Source organism: Uranotaenia lowii, chromosome 3 (genome assembly GCF_029784155.1).
Source record: "Uranotaenia lowii strain MFRU-FL chromosome 3, ASM2978415v1, whole genome shotgun sequence".
Taxonomy (NCBI): Eukaryota; Metazoa; Arthropoda; class Insecta; order Diptera; family Culicidae; genus Uranotaenia; species Uranotaenia lowii.
In genome coordinates this window covers 359,114,610-359,136,495 of record NC_073693.1, presented here as the reverse complement: position 1 = coordinate 359,136,495, position 21,886 = coordinate 359,114,610, and positions in this window count along the sequence as shown.

Genomic DNA, 21,886 nt, shown 5'->3' with positions numbered 1-21,886 from the left:
GAATAATACCAGTAGTGTTGCTTTTGCTCCTGAGCTTTATTTGATCCATTTTAAAAAGGATCATCTTAATAATTTAAAAATTCTTGAAAAAAATTCTTGTCGAGTCAAATTTGAACCTTTTCGTAAATCTTCTACCAACTTTCTTCAAAATATAACGCAATGTCGTCGTTGTCAAGCTTTTTGTCATGGCACTAAAAATTGTAGAATGAATCCCAGATGCATGCTTTGCGGCTCATTCGATCATGAAAAATCTAAATGCCTTTTTGGTGGTGATAAATCACAATCAGAATTTTTCAAGTGTGCGAATTGCGCAGGTAATCATTCCTCAAATTCCAAAAAACTGTCCCGTTAGGGCAAAAATTATTACTTCTAGGAAAAATCCCAAAGTTGTCAGAAAAGTTTCTTCTCCTCCTTCCTCTTCACACGTCAGGCCGGCAAACAATCTGCCTGTTCGCGGTCAGGCTTGGCCTTCATTAGAATCACGTCTTGGTAATGTTCGAAGTGATTTTAATGTTACCTGTGCTGATTCAGCGCCACAGACTCATTGTTTAACGTTCTCAGGGGTAGTTGAAAATGGGTTGCCTTCTAGTATAACTAATTCGGTTAGTGAAAAAAAACAAGTCTCAACGTACATGCGAAGGCTTGGGAAAATCCCCAAAATTCAACTTAAAATACCTGTTCTTCTCCTTCATTTTCTGATCCTAACAAACAAAGGTTGAATATCCTAATGCGCACTCTTGTTTCTCTTCAATTAGAAATCCCTCCACAATTGATTTGGTTCTAACGGATTTAGGCGAGCATTGTAGTCAACTAGTTACTCATGTGGACCTCGATTCAGACCACCTTCTAGTAACTTTATCTTTATCCCAAAGTCCCATTGAAAACTCTATAAAATCAACTTTTAACTTTCATAAAGCTGACTGGGAGCGATTTAGGAATTTTATTGAACATAATTTAGATGTAAACGTTCCACTGAATTCAATTGAAGATTTTGATTTGGCTGTAGAAAATTTGACAACTTCAATAGTCAATGCTAAAGCCGCTTCAATACCTAAAATTAAACATAAATTTAATCAACCTTTGATCGATGATGATCTTCAGTTTTTGATACGACTGGAAAACATTCGTTGACGTAAATATAAACGAACTAGGGATCCATATTTGAAATTTATTTATTGCGACCTTCAAAAAGAGATCAAACGTCCCCCTGTTGTGTTGTGAGCCTACTTGATTGAATGATTCAATTGAATCAAAGCAATCGAAAGATTCCTCGAAAACGCTCACTGAAGTAGGTATTAAGTTGCTATCGAAATACCGATACGATATATGAACTTTTAATTTACATTGGTTGAATTAAAAGGAATCTTTCGATTGCTTTGATTTAAGATCAAATGTCGTTTAAACTTTATTCGTAACGAAGATTTTGTCAAAGCAGTAGAAGGTTTGAGAGGGTTTTTATGTCCTCTACGGACAAAAAACCCTACTCAAAGCCAGTTTGGAAATTAACTAAAATTCTGAAAAAACCCCAGAAGCCAATTCCTACTTTGAAAGATGGAGATAAACTTCTTTTAACTAACGCAGAAAAGCTCAAAAATTAGCCCAACAGTTTGAGTCTGCTCATGATTTTAATTTAAACGTTGTTAGTCCAACTGATGCTCAAATTTCCCTAGAATTTGATGATCTTCTTTCTAAACAAAATGTGTTTGAAAGTTGTTGTGAGACAAATATTGATGAACTTAAATTGATTTTCAAAAAAATTAAAAATATGAAAGCTCCGGGGGAAGATGGGATTTTCTGTTTTCTTATTAAAAAGTTGCATGAAAGCACTTTTTTAGTTAAATTCTTCAATAAATGTTTTCACTTTGCTTTTTTTTCATCTCTAACTTCAGAGGCTAATCGATGCAGTCTTCCATCGCAGAGATTCGTTCTTTCACTAATTAACTGTAATAATATAAACTAAGTGTAATGATTGGAAGACTAATAAAGACATATTTTAAAAAAAATTGTTTCCCGCTCAATTTCTGAAATTCTTGTATTATGAATTTCATATCATTCTCCAACGATTGGCTTATGAGAATTAATATTTTTTTATAGAATAACTTACCTATCTTACTTATCTTATTTATTAGTCTTATAATCTTCAAGTTCTGAATCTAAGCTCCTTAGTGTGATTAGGATTTTAAAAGACGAGTTTTTGAATTTGAATGAAAAAAAAAATCTTATGCTTTTTTCAACGTTTTTATCTTTAAGTGAGTAATTACGATATCAAGATATCGATATGAAGGACTTTCTTTCCCACCATAGAGGTTCTTTTTGCTTGAAATTCATTTTTTCCTAATAATTCTAGGATCACACCATGGCAAAAACGGGGCCATGTACACATAAATCAATAATGATTCCACCGACCAAATAACTGAAAGATCCCCTATCTTAATTGATGGGTCATTTTCCGCGTTGTAAAATAAATTGACGACCTCACGCGTTGCATTAGCGAAAATATGTTGACTGGCATTTTTCACGTTTACGCGGAACGTGCATGCTTAGATAGGTTAGATGGCTTCTTCATATAAAAACTATAAGTCGCTCTAACTTAAGGTAGATTAGTGTGAATGGTGTTTTTTTTCCTTCAATTTTTTTACGATGGATCCTTCGTGCATTTTAACAGCCTCCAACTAATGTGGCCAAAAGATGATGCGCTCGTCATCGCCAAGCGGAGGTGGTCAGCTCAAACATGATCGTAAATTGCATAGCTTTGCATGCAACCTTTTTTCTTTGCTTCGCTTCGCCATGCTATGCTTAAATACTTAAGTTCTTTTGAACGAGTAGATGAGTGATGGGTCAGCAGACTGCAAGCACTTTTCGAGTCCAAGGGTCGTGCCGTTTTTAGTGTCCAACAAACATGATTCGCCTATAATTGCGTACAAATGTAGAACCGAAATGTTGAAGATTACACGTTGTAAAATTAGACACTCGAACACAAAAGATCAACCCCAATAAAATCGGCGGCGGTCAAAAGTGCCCGCTGCTGCTGATGGTCGTAAAGTGTCCGATATTCTGGGCTCTTCGGTTGTCGACACTGAACAAGAAACACGAAAAAGCCCATCAAACTGCAGTCGTCCATCATTCTCTTCACCAGGAGGGGCAGCCAGGCCAGCCAGCATGTAATATGCGATGTGAATGGTAAATTTTATTCGCCAGTCGTGTGGTCACGAGATAAAAAGTCGACACGGTGTGCCTTCAGATGTTTACTTATGCTCGTTGATGAATCAATCCACGTTTTGTACTTAGACCCAGAACATCCACGCGGGAGCTTTTCATTGCTAGATGAAAATAGGTAACAGTTCAATCATCCATTCACTTTCCGCCATTCATCCATCCATTCATTCATTCTTTATTATTGGCAAACGCCGTTTAAGGAATGTCCATCAATGTTGCATTAGAATGGTTTGGTAATGGAAATTCCAGCCTAGTTGCGACTTTCCTGTAGTGTGTTAGACAAAATAATGCAACTTTTATCTCACTATCGAGATAGTAAATACTGCTACAAGGCCGACTGGATGCAGGGTATCCTCGTAAAGGTCCCAAAGAAAGGAGACCTAACAGAGTGTGGTAACTGGCGTGGCATAACTTTGATCTGTACAACCCTCAAAGTACTCTGCAAAGTGATCCTGAACAGGATCCAGGAGAAAATCGACGCTACACTCCGACGGCAACAAGCTGGATTCCGATCCGGACGATCATGTGTGGACCACATCACAACGCTACGAATAATACTGGAACAAATCAACGAATTCCAGGACTCTCTTCTGCTGGTGTTCGTTGATTTCGAAAAAGCATTTGACCGACTGAACCACGAAAACATCTGGGCTGCTCTTAGACGACGAGGGGTCCCAGAGAAACTAGTCCATCTCATCGAAGCACAGTACGAGGCATTTTCGTGCAAGGTCTTGCACGACGGTGTCTTGTCCGAACCAATCCCGGTAACTGCTGGAGTGAGACAAGGATGTATTTTGTCACCGCTGCTTTTTCTCATCGTAATGGATCGATTGACTTCAGAACAAACCGAGGATTGCCGTGGAATCCTTCAACCATGGAGCAACTGAACGACCTTGACCTGGCAGACGATATTGTTTTGCTCGCCCAAACACAACAAGACATGCAGAGCAAACTCGACGACCTCACCGAAAGCTCCAAGGCAGCAGGTCTCAAAATCAATGTCGGAAAGACCAAGTCGATGGAAATCAATACAGAAAATCGTTCCAATTTCGTGGTAGCTTGACAACAGGTTGAGACAGTGGAGTGCTTCCAGTATCTTGGTAGCCAGATTACGCCTGATGGTGGTACCAAGAAGGACATCGAAACCCGGATCAGAAAAGCCCGATTTGCGTTTGCGAGTCTCCGAAACATCTGGCGGTCACGCCAGATCTCTCTACGAACGAAAATCAGAATCTTCAACTCAAACGTCAAATCCGTATTGCGGTACGGGTGTGAAATTTGGTGCACATATGCGGTGACGACGCGAAAACTGCAAGTTTTTGTGAATCACTGCCTGCGGAACATCATCCGCGCTTGGTGGCCTGGCAACTGGATCTCAAACGTTGAACTTCATCGCCGGTGTCATCAAAAGGCGCTAGAAATCGAGATTCGGGAACGTAAGTGGAGATGGATTGGGCACACGCTGCGAAGAGATGAAAACGAGATTTGCAGAGAGGCGCTTGACTGGAATCCAGATGGGCATCGAAGAAGAGGTTGGCCCAAAAGCTCATGGCGGCGAAGTCTAGCCGCTGAAATCCGCACAGTTGACGAGAACCTTGGCTGGCAGCAAGTGAAGACGCTGGCTCCGGATCGCCAGCAGTGGAGATCTTTTATCTCAGCCCTATGCGCCGGTCAATCGGCGCTGGACCCTTAGGTAGGTAGGTAGGCTACAAGGTTAAATGACAAACCTATGTGTCATGATTTTACGAATTCACTTACACGCGTCGTTTAAAAAACCTGATTTAATACACTTGACAGTGGGTTGTAGCCTTTCTTACATCCTGTCAATTTTGTTTGGAAACATATGACACAAAAAAATAAACAAATACCTACCTACCTAAGGGTCCGGCGCCGATTGACCTACGCATAGGGCTAAGATAAAGGATCTCCACTGCTGGTGATCCGGAGCCAGCGTCTTCACTTGCTGCCAGCCAAGGTTCTTGTCAACTGTGCGGATTTCAGCGGCTAGACTTCACCGCCACGAGCTCTTGGGCCTGCCTCTTCTTCGATGCCCATCTGGATTCCAGTCAAGCGCCTCTCTGCAAATCTCATTTTCATCTCTTCGCAGCGTGTGCCCAATTCATCTCCACTTACGTTCCCGAATCTCGATCTCCAGCGCCTTTTGATGACACCGGCGATGAAGTTCCACGTTTGAGATCCAATTGCCAGGTCACAAAGCGCGGATGATGTTCCGCAGGCAGCGATTCACAAAAACTTGCAGTTTTCGCGTCTTCACCGCATATGTGCACCAAGTTTCGCACCCGTACAGCAATACGGATTTGACGTTTGAGTTGAAGATTCTGATTTTCGTTCGTAGAGAGATCTGGCGTGACCGCCAGATGTTTCAGAGACTCGCAAACGCAAATCGGGCCTTTCTGATCCGGGTTTCGTTGTCCTTCTTGGCACCACCATCAGGCGTAATCTGGCTAGCAAGCCAAGATACTGGAAGCACTCCACTGTCTCAACCTGTTGTCCAGCTACCACGAAATTGGAACGATTTTCTGTGTTAATTTCCATCGACTTGGTCTTTCCGACATTGATTTTGAGACCTGCTGCCTTGGAGCTTTCGGTGAGGTCGTCGAGTTTGTTGTGCATGTCTTGTTGTGTTTGGTCGAGCAAAACAATATCGTCTGCCAGGTCAAGGTCGTTCAGTTGCTCCATTGTTAAAGGATTGCATTGCAATCCTAGGTTTGTTCTGAAGTCAATCGATCCGTGACAAAATACATCCTTGTCTCATTCCAGCAATTACCGGGATTGGTTCGGACAAGACCCCGTCGTGCAAGACTGTGCACGAAAATGCCTCCGAGGAGATGGACTAGTTTCTCTGGGACCCCTCGTCGTCTTAGAGCAGCCCAGATGTTTTTGTGGTTCAGTCGGTCAAATGCTTTTTCGAAATTAACGAACACCAGCTGAAGAGAGTCCTGGAATTCGTTGATTTGTTCCAGTATTATTCGTAGCGTTGTGATGTGGTCCACACATGATCGTCCGGATCAGAATCCAGCTTGTTGCCGTCGGAGTGTAGCGTCGATTTTCTCCTGGATCCTGTTCAGGATCACTTTGCAGAGTACTTTGAGGAGATCAACGTTATGCCTCACCAGTTACCGCACTCTGTCAGGTCTCCTAGTAGTAATCGTATATCTCCATTGGTGGCGGCTCTTTCTCCCTCTTTGGCTTGGGAGTTTGTCCAGGCTCTCTTGTCTCGTCTACAAGCTCGTTTAACTGCCTTTTCCAGCTTCGCATATCGTAAGCGGGCGGCTGCTTTGGCTGACCCGGTACATGCCTGCTCAATTCCGACTTTCGCCTTTCTCCGATCATCGATCATCCTCCAGGTTTCATCCGACATCCATTCACTTCTTCTTCCACAAACTTTACCGAGAGTACCATGGCTCGTCGTAATAAAGGCATTCTTGATTCCACACCACTGTTCTTCGACTGTTCCGTCTGTCGGCAACTCCAAGGCTCGGGATTCTAGCTGTTCAACGTATGCCCTTTTCACCTCTGGATTCTCCAACCGGCGGACGTCGTATCGACACCCGACTTTCTCCTCGCGCCGTTGGACACGCGCAACTCTCAGTCGTATCTCGCCAAGGACGAGGTGATGGTCAGATGCAATGTCTGCGCTTCGCTTGTTGCGGACATCAAGAAGGCTCCTTCTCCATTTTCGGCTGATGCAAATGTGGTCAATTTGATTTTCTGTTTCTCGGGATACCCAAGTGACCTTATGTGCTGGTCGATGGGGGAAGAGCGATCCACCGATCACCATGTTGTTGTTGCCACAAAATTCTACAAACAGCTCTCCGTTTTCGCTCATCTGGTCGAATAATTTTTAGAAATTTAAAATTTTGACAATACAAAAAAGACAATATTTTCAATTTTGTCATTTTGCCAATGTTATCAATTTTGTTATTATTGAGAATTTGGGCAAATTTGGCGAAGTAAACAGATGTGACAAAATTAACAAAATAGCCAAAAAAAAGCTAAAAAAGCAAAAATGACAAGGTGGAAAAATCGAAAACATTCGCAAACTTAAAAAATGAACAAATTATAAAATAAGAATTTCGGCATGATTACAAAACTGACAAAAATGACAAAAATTTCAAATTAGTAAAAATGAAATAATTAAAAAAAAATACAAGAAAACAAACAAATTGACAGATTTGACCGATTTGATTGATAAAATGTTATTTTTGTCAATTTTTACATTTTTTGTCATTTTTTTTATTTTAGAAATTTTAGTAATTTTAGTAATTTTAGTAATTTTTGTAATTTTTGTAATTTTTGTAATTTTTGTAATTTTTGTAATTTTTGTAATTTTTGTAATTTTTGTAATTTTTGTAATTTTTGTAATTTTTGTAATTTTTGTAATTTTTGTAATTTTTGTATTTTTTTGTAATTTTTGTCGTTTTTGTAATTTTTGTCATTTTTGTCATTTTTTATCATTTTTATTGTGTTTTTTTTTGTCATTTTCGTAAATTTTGTAAATTTTGTAATTTTTGTCAATTTTGTCATGTTTGTCATTTTGGTCATTTTGCTCATTTTGGTCATTTTGGTCATTTTGGTCATTTTGGTCATTTTGGTCATTTTGGTCATTTTGGTCATTTTTGTCATTTTTGTCATTTTTGTCATTTTGGTCATTTTGGTCATTTTGGTCATTTTGGTAATTTTGGTAATTTTGGTCATTTTGGTCATTTTGGTCATTTTGGTCATTTTGGTGATTTTGGTGATTTTGGTCATTTTGGTCATTTTGGTCATTTTGGTCATTTTGGTCATTTTGGTCATTTTGGTCATTTTGGTCATTTTGGTCATTTTAGTCATTTTGGTCATTTTGGTCATTTTGGCCATTTTGGTCATTTTAGTCATTTTGGTCATTTTGGTCATTTTTGTCATTTTTGTCATTTTTGTCATTTTTGTCATTTTTGTCATTTTTGTCATTTTTGTCATTTTTGTCATTTTTGTCATTTTTGTCATTTTTGTCATTTTTGTCATTTTTGTCATTTTTGTCATTTTTGTCATTTTTGTCATTTTTGTCATTTTTGTCATTTTTGTCATTTTTGTCATTTTTGTCATTTTTGTCATTTTTGTCATTTTTGTCATTTTTGTCATTTTTGTCATTTTTGTCATTTTTGTCATTTTTGTCATTTTTGTCATTTTTGTCATTTTTGTCATTTTTTTCATTTTTGTCATTTTTGTCGTTTTTGTTTAGTGATTGCTGGATACTGCGAGCAAGCCAAATGGACATGTTTTTTGAAATGATCAATTTATGATATTAACTGTGAATTTTTTTTAAAACTATTTGTTTTTTATTTCCTTCTTTTATAGATTGAAGGGAAACAAATCTATTTTTAAAGATAAAATTCATTTTAATTTCCCCCTTCAAACCCAGTTTTACAGAAACGTCGAGAGCAAAGGGTACAAAAATTCACACGGATGCACACAAATACCCAGACATCGTCTGAATTCGTCGAGCTGAAGCGAAAGATACCTATAATTATAATTAATGATCTCCCAAATCGACCGATAATTATACCTTTCTGTAAGAAAGGCATAAAAACACTTTCTGGTTCCTTTAAAATGCTTAAAAAAACAGTCAATAATGTCTAAGAAATATTAAAATATAAAGTAATCCATTTTTATAATTAAATATATGGTAAAACATTTTCTTAAAACTTCACTTTTCAGTCCATAGAAAGCGTGTGGATTTTTTTAAATTATTTCAATGTTAGTTATCTATACATTTGTATACGATTTTCCCCTTTAAACTCATCCAAATACAAAACCAATCCTTCTCGATCGCTTGCCAGGCCAAAAGCTTTGGATTAACTTCCTAATTAAAATCCAGCTGAAAATTACACCCATCAGCGTCGATTGTTGGTCAGAAGGTTGCAGATTTTAGCCTCTCTCAGCAAGATTGATGATACCGATCAGCGAACTAGCCAGTCAGCCAGTGTGTTAGGTCCTACAAGCAGGAAAATGATGATTGCGTAGAAAAACATCTTTTCGCGTAATTTGATGACTGGTTGTTGTTGCAGCTGTCCGTCCATCCAGTTTTAGTGCAACTAGTCGGTTGTACTAAGAGCATAGCTTTCAGGTACTAGTTACTGAGCATAAATAGCTTAGAATTAGATGGCCTCTTTGCAGCATCACAACTATCAAATCGGACAGTTTCGATTATGGTCGCTGATGATAGTTATAATGAGTGATGCTTACGATCTCACATTAGGAGGGAGGGCAGCGTTAAGGTGTTTGTTGATTTTCTAGATGGGACCCCCCATCAGGGAAGGGTCACGCCACGCTGCTATCTGACCATCTGCTTGACAAATTTGATGGCTCCGATGGCTCGAAACCCATTTGGCAGTTAGGTTTTAGAAAGGGCTCTGATGATAATGATGACACTTTGTTGCCTGATTGACGCAAGATGGATTGGCTACAATGAAGTTGTATGATTGAACATCTCACAAACTAACAAATTAAAAGTGTTGTTTTAACTGAAGCTAGATCTTTTAATCTATTTTAGCTTTATGATCGTTGGCAAATACTGGTCGATGTAACAAACAAAACCATGAAAGCCTATTGGTGAATTAAAATCTTTGATGATTGGCTCAATTCTGTCAGTTTTAGTCGCTTGCCTACAATTGTAATGATGATGATAGCCATTAACATAGGATTGATTTTTCAAATTGAGGTAGAGAAACAAGAGTTTGAACGGTTGAACGTGTTTTCAGATAGATTATTTATATGTTTTTAAATGCATATATCAATCTCGTGTAGCTTAGATGAAACTGTAATCAAAAAAGAAAATTTTGGTAGTAGGTATATTGATCTTAAGAGTCAATTTTATCCATCTACTGGAGTGGTTATCTGATTTGAAGAAAAGTGCAAAGCAAAGGCTGAAAAACGATCGATTAAGTAAAATTAGCCAAATTATCAAGTTGTATCTAGTTGTGAGAGTTTGAACTGATCAATCTTTAAGCTAAATAATGGATCGACTGCTATTGTAACTATTAGGGGAGAGTGGGGATACTTGATCCCCTATTCTTATTTTCACCATATCTTTTTGGAAAAATTTAGCAACTCGATGTCTTTGACATTTTATGACAGCTTGTAACTTCAAGTTTCTATGCTCCAAAAATTAGAACGATACTTGAACCCGTTGATGAACTAGAAGCATTTTCATGGGAGTAAAAAAATTGCGATTTTTCTGAAGTTTGGGGAGACTTGATCCCGTATTGAAGGAGACTTGATCTTTTATTCAGGAAGCCCTAATCCTTGTATAAAAATCAAACAAAACCCCAAGATAGAATGTTAATTGACTTTTTTGGTCATGTTTGTTCTCATTTCACAATTTATAGCAGACATAAGAAGAAAATTTTATAACTTTGTCTTAAGGCTAATAACATTGCATACTTAAAGGCGCTATTTTTTAAAATAAAGAGAAAATTAATTATTTTTGCTCTTTTCTTCAGACAATTGTTTGATAAATATTAGGTTTTGGTAAATATTAGTAATTTCGTAATCAGCAATCATAACGATCAATTCAGAAGAAGAATATGCCGTTTGGAAGGGGGATCAATTGTACCCAACTCTAGGGGATCAATTGTACCCATAATCAACATTTTAGAAAACTTTTTCTGAAAAAAGTTGAGAGTTTTCCATTGCTTTGAAAATATGGCATTATGAAGTTCATTTTACGCTCAAACGATTGATACATTGAAACAAATATTTTTTTCATAATTTTCCCATGTAAAGAACATTTTAAAGTGATGAAAAAAGATCTTCAAGTTACATTTTGTGAAATTTTTCAAACCAAGTTCAATTACGCAAACAATTATTTTGTTAAAAATTTTTAAACTACAAGCATTGTTATTTTGCTCATTCTGGCACATTTTTCTAGAACATTTGATCTTTGTAAGACATTCCAGTTTCGAGATATAGCTAAGGAATCAAGTATCCCCAGGGATCAAGTATCCTCATTCTCCCCTATAGCCTTTATTATGGAGTTTGCGAGTTCGATGCAAAGCTGCGAAAAACCTCAATAAATTTTATCGTCCATCGTTTATCGTTTTGGGAAAACGAACACACACATCTAGGATCTAAATGAACGATTAAATATCGTCAAAATTTTCTTCTACAATTTGTTTTAAATTTTTCAACAGATAAATTAAGCATAAGTTTCAATTTTTTTGATGAACTTATGTTTTCCTGCAAAAAATCAAGATAATTTCTCAAAATTTACTGCTTGCGCCCTTCATTTTTCTTTTCAACGAAATCTCTGTTCCGTTTAAACATACATTGCAGTGATTAGTTCGGCCAAACGCTTCATATAAGTTTTTTTTTGTAAATTGATGCAATGTAAAATCTAAAACTGTTAAATTGTTAGATCTCACCAAATAAATTGTCATCGAGAGGAATAGGGCTTATGAGGTTTTGATACTGCGGGACCTATTGCAACCGAAATTTCTGAAGCCGTTTGGCCGCTTCTTACAGCTTTTCGGTATATGAAATATCCACGTGATTTTCCAATTTGATTCAGCGCACTTCATAATTAGTTAACAATATTCACATTCGCGGTTATTATCAGCTGACTTCGATGTACGATTAATTGTATTTATACTATTTTTTACTACTGGAAAAACACTGATTTTACAGAGTGAAAAATTTTGACGTCCTTGAAAGGTAACGCCTACTTGGACCCCTCCATATTTCAGAGCTTATTTCCCTTTTAAATATTAAGGAAAAAAATCAAGCTTTGTGACGCGAACTAAAGCATTCGAGCTGTTGTAACTCGGTTGAATCTCGACCGATTTTTAAAAAAATTGGCGTTTCAAAATTGTTTCGTCATTTTGAAAGAAGATTTTTTTTGTTGTAAAATGTCATAGTTTCCTTTTTTTGTGACGTGAACTCACTCATTTCCTACGGTTTTTTATCGTTTTTTAAAACACTTTTTTATAGGCTTCAGAACGTATTATGGGAATTTTATTTTTAACTTCATATAAAACGAGGTAAAAGAATTTTCCGATGGTATTGTGTGATTCGAATTATTGAAATCATTGACGAGTTTGGGATTTTTTGATACGCGAAAAATATAAAAATTACTTGTAAGCGGTACAAGTGGTTCCCAATATCGTTCAGTCTAAAGAGCCTACTGTAATGAGGCGCCGTGTGCCGATTGGAATTTTCGTTAAACTGTCAGTGTCATTCCAATCGCGCAAAAGATATGTTAAACTCGTTTGTTTATAAAAAAAATGAAACAGATCTCGCGTAACATTAAAAAATGGTAAAACTAGCTTTACTCGAAACGAGAATGAATGGTCATTAGGCCGAATGGTCGTAAATCCGAATGGATAGGCCGAATGGTCGTAAAGCCGCATGGTCAAATCCGGCCTTGTATCCATTCAGCCTAACAACCATTCGGCCCAACGACCTTTTTGCCTAGCATCAATTTGGCCTGACGACTATTCGACCTGACGACCATTCGACCTAATGATCATTCGGCCTAGTGACTATTCGGCCCAACATCCCTTCGCCCTTAAAAACTTGACCCGATTCAGCATAGCATCCATTCGGCTTTACGACCATTCGGTGTATCAACCGTTCGGTCTGCAGACCATTCGGCCTATTGACCATTCGACCTAACATCCATTCGGTCTAATACCCTTCGGCCTAATGTCGCATATGGGCTTTTGTCCTATAAGGCCGAACACCCGTCGGCCTTTCAACCCATTCGGCCTAGCGATCTTCGGCTTAAAGGGGGGGTAGGGTCTAACGGGTATAAAAAAACACCATTTTCACGATTTTTTTTTAGAGCTATCGTTCAAACAAATGTATTAATTTTTTTTGCATTATACAAAGCATTGTTAAAAGAACATTTAGTAGTTTTTTCGTAGAAAAATATTGAAAAATGAGCCGGTGACGGAGCACTTTCGAGGATGCCTTTTAGAAAACAGGATTTGCGGTGGACACTGTATCTCAGCACAGAATCATCTGAAGTCAAAAAATCAGAGCAAAATTTTTTAAATAGATGTTTTTCTGGACCCCAACGTTTTTTATTTAACTTAAAAATATTTTTATGAAATTTTTGTGGCTGTTTGAAGTAAAAACTACGATTTTTCACTTAAAAATCCGCCATTTTTCTCCTGTCAAATCTCCCCAAAGTAAAATAATCAAAAAAGAAAAACGTTGGGGTCTGGTATTTTATATGTAGAAAATATGTTCCAAATTTGAAAAGAATCGGATTAGTAGTTTTCAAATGACGATGTCCACGGACTTTAAAAATGTGCTTTCGAGAAAAACGCGTTTGAAGTTTCTGCTCTTGCTTTCTTGCAGTATTAGATAGGAGGAGATAAAGGCCTACAACTTCTACAGTTTTGCTTCAAATGACTTGAAAATTTGACACAACATTCTTGAAATGTTTTACAATAAGAAAATGAAAAAATAAAAAAATCGATTTTTTGAAAGTGTTAGACCCTGCCCCCCCCCCTTAACATCTTTCGGTCTGTCGGCCTACATACATACCCCTTAGACCCTTAGAAAATCCTACACAAAAGTAAGTAAAAAGAAGTCAAAACAAACCGTAAGTGCAGGAAGCCACAAAAAGGTGATACGGTCAAAATTTGGTCAAGGGAAAACGCGTGTAAATCGGTGAAATCGTTTATTTAAAAAATCAAATTAAATTTCTTTTTCAAGTTTAATTAGTATAAAGTTAAGGAAAAATATTCAGATAGGCTTCCGCTTTTCCAAATCCGAATTGCCGGGCCTTACGCATAACCCCTGCCATCAGATTTTGTACAGCCACCTTGTCCACCTTCTTCGCCGCAGAAAGCCAGTTTGCCTTGAACTGCTGCTCGTCCTTAGCAGTTTTTTCGGTCTTCTTTAGGTTCCGCTTGACAAAAGCCCAGTATTTCTCAATTGGGCGGAGCTCTGCCGTGTTGGAAGGGTTCTTGTCCTTGACCACCAGCACGTTGTTGGCGGCGTACCACTCCATGGCCTTTTTACCGTAATGGCAAGATGCCAAATCCGGCCAAAATAGTTCGGAACAACCGTGTTTCTTCAGGAAAGGCAGCAGACGTTTATTCAAACACTCTTTCACGTAAATTTCTTGGTTGACAGTCCCGGAGGCTATGAAAATGCTGCTTTTCAAGCCACAGGTACAGATGGCTTGCCAAACCAGATATTTCTTCGCGAACTTCGACAGTTTCATGTGCTTGAAAATATCTGCTACCTTTCCCCTTCCTTTTGCCGTATAAAACTCCTGCCCCGGAAGCTGCTTGTAGTCGGCTTTGACGTAGGTTTCGTCGTCCATTTCCACGCAGACAAACTTCGTCAGCATCGTCGTGTACAGCCTCAGGGATCGCGCTTTGGCCGTCGTATTTTGTTTATCATCGCGATTTGGAGTCACTACCTTCTTGTAAGTCGATAGTCCGACTCGTTTTTTTCGCTCGATGTACGATTGTAGATGACACACCCAGCTTATTTGCTGCAACTCGGAGAGAGAGGTTATGGTTTCGCTTGAAACTACCGGTAACTCTCTTTGTCGTCTTAGCTGCTCCCGGTTTTCGATTTCCCCCCGATCCAGACTTCCTGGCTGTCGACAAACGTTCCCCAAACACTTTAATTACATTTGTAACGGTTGATTTGGCTACTTTTAGCGATTTTGCCAGCTTTGCGTGCGAGTAGCTCGGATTTTCGCGATGCGCGAGCAAAATTTTGACACGCTGCTCTTCTTCTTTGGACGGCAGTTTGACAACTGAAGACTGAATTCCAAAATCAAAATAGGAGCAACATTCTACACACACACACACCTGCAAAATGAGGGGTGTTCAGGGTTTTTAAATGCAAAATTGAAAGAAATGCGTCAAGTTGACATTGACCAAATTTTGACCGTATCACCCCAGTATGTAAAAATGATGGTACGAAAAATTATGTAGAAACGCTTGTACGTACCAGTATGTAGAAAGTACGCAAAAAAACGTAGGGCTCTATAAACTGAAAAGTATGTTAAAATTACATAAATAATAGGAAAATTTCTGGATTCAAATTAGAAACCTAGAAGCAGGGAAATTTTCTTTCGAATTGAATCAATTTTTTAAAGGACTGTGCTAATTTATTACCTATAAATTACAAAATTAAAGCTTTGTAGTGAAGTTTTTCCCATTGGGTACCACCTTAAATATTTCCGGACCACTGCTCAATTTTTTGGCAAACTGGCTCTGTTGGTTCACCCGTGAAGTTCTTCGCTGGGGATCGTTTTGGATAAACCGGAAGCCACCCTAATAGCATTAGTCACTTTGCGACATCGGTTAGCTTGAGCTGGTGTCATTGGGATACAGATTCTGGGGGTGGGTGTCCATGGGACTCAAAAGTCGATTGGCCTGTGAGGTTGTAAATCCTATAGAAGAAAGATATGGTCATAAAAATGGCTAAAATAAATAAACAAATATTACCCAAGCTTTTTGGTTTGCTTGGTTGCGGCCGGGACTATGATGGGCGTAGTTCGTTAATCGGCATGTCGCTTCGGGACCTAGAGAAAACCAACAGCTTTCCTAAAATAAAGGACAAAAATTGAAAAAAAACATACAACAGAAATAAATGTTTCCAAACTTACCTAAAGGAGTGAAGAAATTTTGATGTTTTCGGAAAGACTTCCAGGCAGTTTTGAAAAAGTGGTTATAAGTCTTTATAGGTACGTGCAAGTAGGATGCCAAACACAGACTGGTGATGCGAGTGAGAAGCACAACGCCGTCATCCCCAATTTTACAATTTTTAGTTGTTTCAATTCAACAGAAAGGAACTGAATCAAAGCAATCGAAAGATTCCTTTTAATTCAACCACGGTAAATGAAAAGTTCATATATTCAGTTGAATCATTCAACCAAGTAGGCTCATATTCATATATTCAGTTGAATCATTCAACCAAGTAGGCTCATACCACAACAGAGAGAAAGGAACAGCAGAAACAGAAAGAACTGTGGAAGTATGTAAAATTCACCGAGTCTCTGAAACTCACCGCAAGTAAAACTGAAAGAACTTCAAAGTATGTACTTTTTAAGGTACCAGTATGTAAAAAATTCTTAGCGTGTAGTTGTTAAGAAAAACGATGATTCTGAACCTTAAGCTACCATATTTTCTTCCATATTTCTGGCCGATTTTATGAAAAATTTGAGAAAAAAACAGGGCAAATTTAAACAAAATCTAATCATTTTTCAATAACATACGAGAGACAAGTGATATGAAAAGAGAAGGCGGCTGTGAAACGAAGAGCACGCGTTTTTTGTTCGCTCCGAATTTTGTTCTGGTAAATTAAAATGTTATATTTCAAAATAAAGTGATTTAAGTGAATACCAATGGAATTTTGTGAAATTAAAGTGCTGAGAGTGATTCGGGTCTAGGAAATAAGATCCATGGGCAAGGTTTATGGATAGGTTACTTCATGTTCACCTGGTTGAAATTCGTATCCTGCTTCCCAAAAACGGATGAATGAAACGAGGGATTGTTGTTGCATTTTTGCACATTTAGTGAAAGTGTCTGTTAGTCCAAATCCTTGGATGCTACTTAATGAAGAGATATATCATCAAGTTAGAAGCATGAACATTAAAATTGCTATACTATTTTGAATGTTATTTACAAAATAAACTGGTGAACACAATGATGATGTAGGAAAAAACTTTATGTTTGGACGATCGCTATAGCAATTTCGGTATGCTGCGACCAGTCAAACCTTTTAAATATTCCCGAAGCCTTTTATGGTTTTAAGATAAGTATCCTTTTCAAATGGTAAAAAGGTAAGATGTTTAAAATGTATAACTTTTTTATATTCGTATATTTAAAATAGCTTAACTCTATTCAAGGGGATTCGTGGGGGGTTGGATAGGTCACCAAGCGAACGAAAGACTGATATACAATGGATTGTTGGTTCAAGCCAGCCGGAGTATCTCGGCAGATATGGAATCATGAGAAGGATACTATGGTTCCTTTTCATAATTCTACATTTGTTTCGAACAAGCGGAAGAGAGTTTGGTGAGTCAAACCTATCCCAAACCAGTGGTAACGGACCCCTTGGGTGCACTGCAAATATTGTTGGTGAGTTAAGCATGGACAATATTTGAACGTACGATCGAGACTTCCCGAACCGACTCGAGTCGAAAGACCTATCAGCCACTGGTGGGTTTAACTACATACAAACATACATACATACATACATACATACATACATACATACAACATGCAAGAGACAAGTGATATAGAATTACTTGAAATTTAAATCTTTCATCGAATCACGTCAGCAGCGCTGATAATGTATCTAAGGATTAAACAAAAAATGATGCTCATTTTTAAACTAACTCTAAAATTCCTTTTTGGAGTTCAAAGATGGAAATGTTTATCATTTATATCGTTGCAAATCTTTCAATAACGGCAACACCTATGTTGAAAATGCTAATTTTTGAAAAATAAAGTTTTCTCTTAGAGACACCGTGTGAAACTTACTGACTAGGATGAAACAAGACAAAAATCTTTATCATATGATCTTCTATTCATATGATGTGCTAAAATATCCATCGCATATGAACTTTAAAGAAGGGCAAACTTTTATCGATTCAACTAACCTCGATGGATCATTATAAGTATTTTTCAGAAATGTTTAAATTTAATGATCAACTCGGTGATATCTGTGACAGTCAACTTCACCTTGTTGATTAAGCACTGTTCGGTTATCGAGAGCTGAATGACCCACAATAACTCAACAACGAAGTTCACATTTCAAAATCATACAGCTTGTAGACGGGCAGGCAGCAATAAGCAGCAATGTTAATCCCAACTCATTAGAGCCCGGTGAGAACTGTGTCATTATTCTGTCGAAAAGCTCTTCAGAAACAGATCGATATGCTGCTACTGCTGCCTTTTAACGAATCCCTACTCTGCTACATTCCCATTCCTTTCGGTCGTGTTTTGCTGGGGTGGTCGAAATTTGTCGATGCGATGAACTCTTCTCGGCTTAAGTGCATACTCTGCCGAAAGCTCCTAACCAAACACTCCTTTTAAAACTTGAAAAAATGTTATTAGGTGAAGTACTTGTTGCGTACCTATACTGAAGTGTACTAGGTACCGCACTTAAGCTGGCTCGTTGCTTGCACAGTAGCAAACAGCCATACAGTTCTGTCCCTTTCGCTGGGATGAATCTTTGAACGCTAGAGCTTAACAATCTGATGCAGTTTGCGTTAGCCGGTACTTTTATTCCGATGAGGGGTCGTCCTTTCTTAAAGTAAGAACTCGGTTCAAATCCTGGAGATCATCATGTTATGTTTTTAAGGAGATGATCCATTTGGCTAAATGATATTGTAAATCAACATTCAACGTAGTTCATGAAAGACCCTCGTTTGAAGTAGATTGGAGATTATAAACATAGCGACACTTAATCTGTAACTAACTACCTCTAGAGTTCGTCGACAGGTGAACGTGCTTGCATAGTTCATCAAATTAATTAGATGATATTTGCCATGCTGCCGGTTGCATTTTGCCCGCGACCAAACCAATCATACTGACCTCGAATTATTTGTAGGGGAACATGCCCTATTATGCGCCACCTAAGCGAATCGCTGATTTCCTATGTATTCCACATACAAATTGTGTTAAAAATGGATGTAATCGTTGAAGAAAAGTGTTTTCTACAAATGCCTATGATTTTTTATTACTCAAATTGTTATAGTTGTTTGAAAAACTTGATTTTTTAAAACCATTTTCAAAGCCACAGAACAAAACTGTGTTGCAAATACGCGCCGCTGTGTATTCAATACGCGCCTAGAAGCCGAACACACCCGAAAGCAGCCGAAGACCGAAAACACACCAATACTTACAGACTTTTTGACTGAAAAGAAAATCAAAATGGGCTAATCAAAATTTAAAAAAAAATGAAAAGTAGATTTTTTGGGCTGGATTAACGCTCGAAATAAGGTTTTAGAATTTTTGTTAATTTTCAATGAAAATTGGCCTTTTTGAAAAATTAATGTTATTTTCAGCCTACTACGATTGGCGCGTTATAACGAGCGCGTGGGCCGTGATAGAACATACCCATAAAAAGCATACCTTGGTGAGTTCAGTATGGTTTTTTAGCGTAATATCATAGTTTAGATTCTCCTCTATCGATGTGTCAGAAAATATTGTCTTATTCGTTTTTCTCTGCTTGGTGACACCTTATTGAAAGTGTTTGAAAATTTAGATCGAAATGAAGAAAAACCTAAATTGTGAAATTATCACGACACAGGGGCTTTTTAAGGAAAAATTCATACTTGCCATGACCAATCACAGCATTTAAAACAAATTGGTAATATTTTGCAGGCTTAAAAAGTTTCAGATTCTTCAAAACGAGGATGGCGCGTATTAGCCACATGGGGCGTTATATGAACTTTTCCCCTAACTGATGCTGCGGCTGCTGCTGATTCGAGATATTCCACGCTCGATCTCCAGCAACCGAGTGAGTCAGTCAGTGCCCGCTGCGTTTTTCGATTCGAGGGGAGCGCCACGGCGTCATCGGTCGCCGTTTACAATTGGTTTCGGACTTGCAAAGAGAGCATTGCACAGATTTTAACGGTCGATCAATCAGTTCATCGGCACAATCCCCGCTGCATTTGGGTTGGTTAGGCCTAGTTCGTTATGCGCTACCGTTCTTCAGCTATTAGCGAGTTATTTCAATTGAAAAGAAGTGAATGGACCATTCTGAGACTACAAATAACTTGCGGGACTTCATCATTCATTACTGCATACAAAATGTGCAGCAACAACGAATGCAGGTCTATGGCAAGATTTATTGGACTTTCAGCGCGAGAATTGTCGATCGGCCATACACCATCATCGGGTGATATAATGCATCATCTTCGTTGGCCAGCGTTCGTCCATTCCTTGTGGAGATGCTGAAGTTAGATCTGAAAAGGTAGATTTTCTCTTGGAAGGAACAAAAACAATTGAGGCTAATTTTCTAGCCACTATACAATATTCATCTTGGAACGACTTAAAACAAAAAAAGGTGAGATATGACCATGTTACGCTTAACCAAATATCATGTTTATTACCGTGAATAGAGCATAAAGTGTTGCTCTACTAAATCAGCTTCGAAGCGGTGATGCAGTTGGTGACGTTATAGATCAGCACCTGATGGGAGATTTAATCCGTTGCTGCTAGATTATTTCTGATGCGATTGAATTATTCATAGCAGCAGTATTGTTACTTAGTTCGATATCGATACGCTGCACTGGGTGGCGTAATATTTGTTACGTGACGTTCACCGAGATACAATTTTTTTTTTCTGAAAGAGTGCTTTACATTCATCACTTCAGCAGTAGTATTTGAATCCTAGCTCTCGATTTCATAGTAAAATCTACTTAAAGTCAAATTGGCAAGTGTTATAGCAGACATATGTTGTAGCAGACAGTTCAAGTAAAAATAAGGATTATAATAACGAAAAAAAAAATCAATTCGGTTTTACAATATCCCTATAATCTGACCGCAATCGTGAGGTGCTTTGTCAAGCAAATGCAAAGGAAGTTTCTTACTGAAAATGATTTTTTTTTAATTTGTTGAAATAAACTACAATCATTTACCTATTCTGTAAGGCTGTTCATTTGCTTTAAAGCGCATGACTAAACCAGACTTTCAATAACTGATCCTGTTAATTAAGCTACTGCCCAACATTCGAAAGGTGAACCAACAAAAGCACAATCATCTCAATTCTTTTTTTTAAGTTAAGGGGGGTGTAGGGTCTAACACTTTCAAAAAATCGATTTTTTTATTTTTTTATTTTCTTATTGTAAAACATTTCAAGAATGTTGTGTCAAATTTTCAAGTCAATTGAAGCAAAACTGTAGAAGTTATAGGCCTTTATCTCCTCCTATCTAATACTGCAAGAAAGCAAGAGCAGAAACTTCAAACGCGTTTTTCTCGAAAGCACATTTTTAAAGTCCGTGGACATCGTCATTTGAAAACTACTTATCCGATTCTTTTCAAATTTGGAACATATTTTCTACATATAAAATACCAGACCCCAACGTTTTTCTTTTTTGATTTTTTTACTTTTGGGAGATTTTAGAGGTGAAAAATGGCGGATTTTTAAGTGAAAAATCGTAGTTTTTACTTCAAACAGCCACAAAAATTTCATAAAAATATTTTTAAGTTAAATAAAAACGTTGGGGTCCAGAAAAACATCTATTAAAAATATTTTGCTCTGATTTTTTGACTTCAGATGATTCTGTGCTGAGATACAGTGTCCACCGCAAATCTTGTTTTCTAAAAGGCATCCTCGAAAATGCTCCGTCACCGGCTCATTTTTCAATATTTTTCTACGAAAAAATTACTAAATGTTGTTATAACAATGCTTTGTATAATGCAAAAAATTTGAATACATTTGTTTGAACGATAGCTCTAGAAAAAAATCGTGGAAATGGTGTTTTTTTTATACCCGTTAGACCCTACCCCCCCCTTAAGAAAAGATCCTTTGGTGGTGATTCAGCGTGTAATAGTTTTGTAGAAAAAAATCAGATACTCAAATTGCTTTTAGGGAAAATCGTTTTTTTATCAATTGGCTGTCACTCTCTGTAAAGTTCTAACTGGAGTATCATTTGATCAAATCAGACATACAATAGATGACG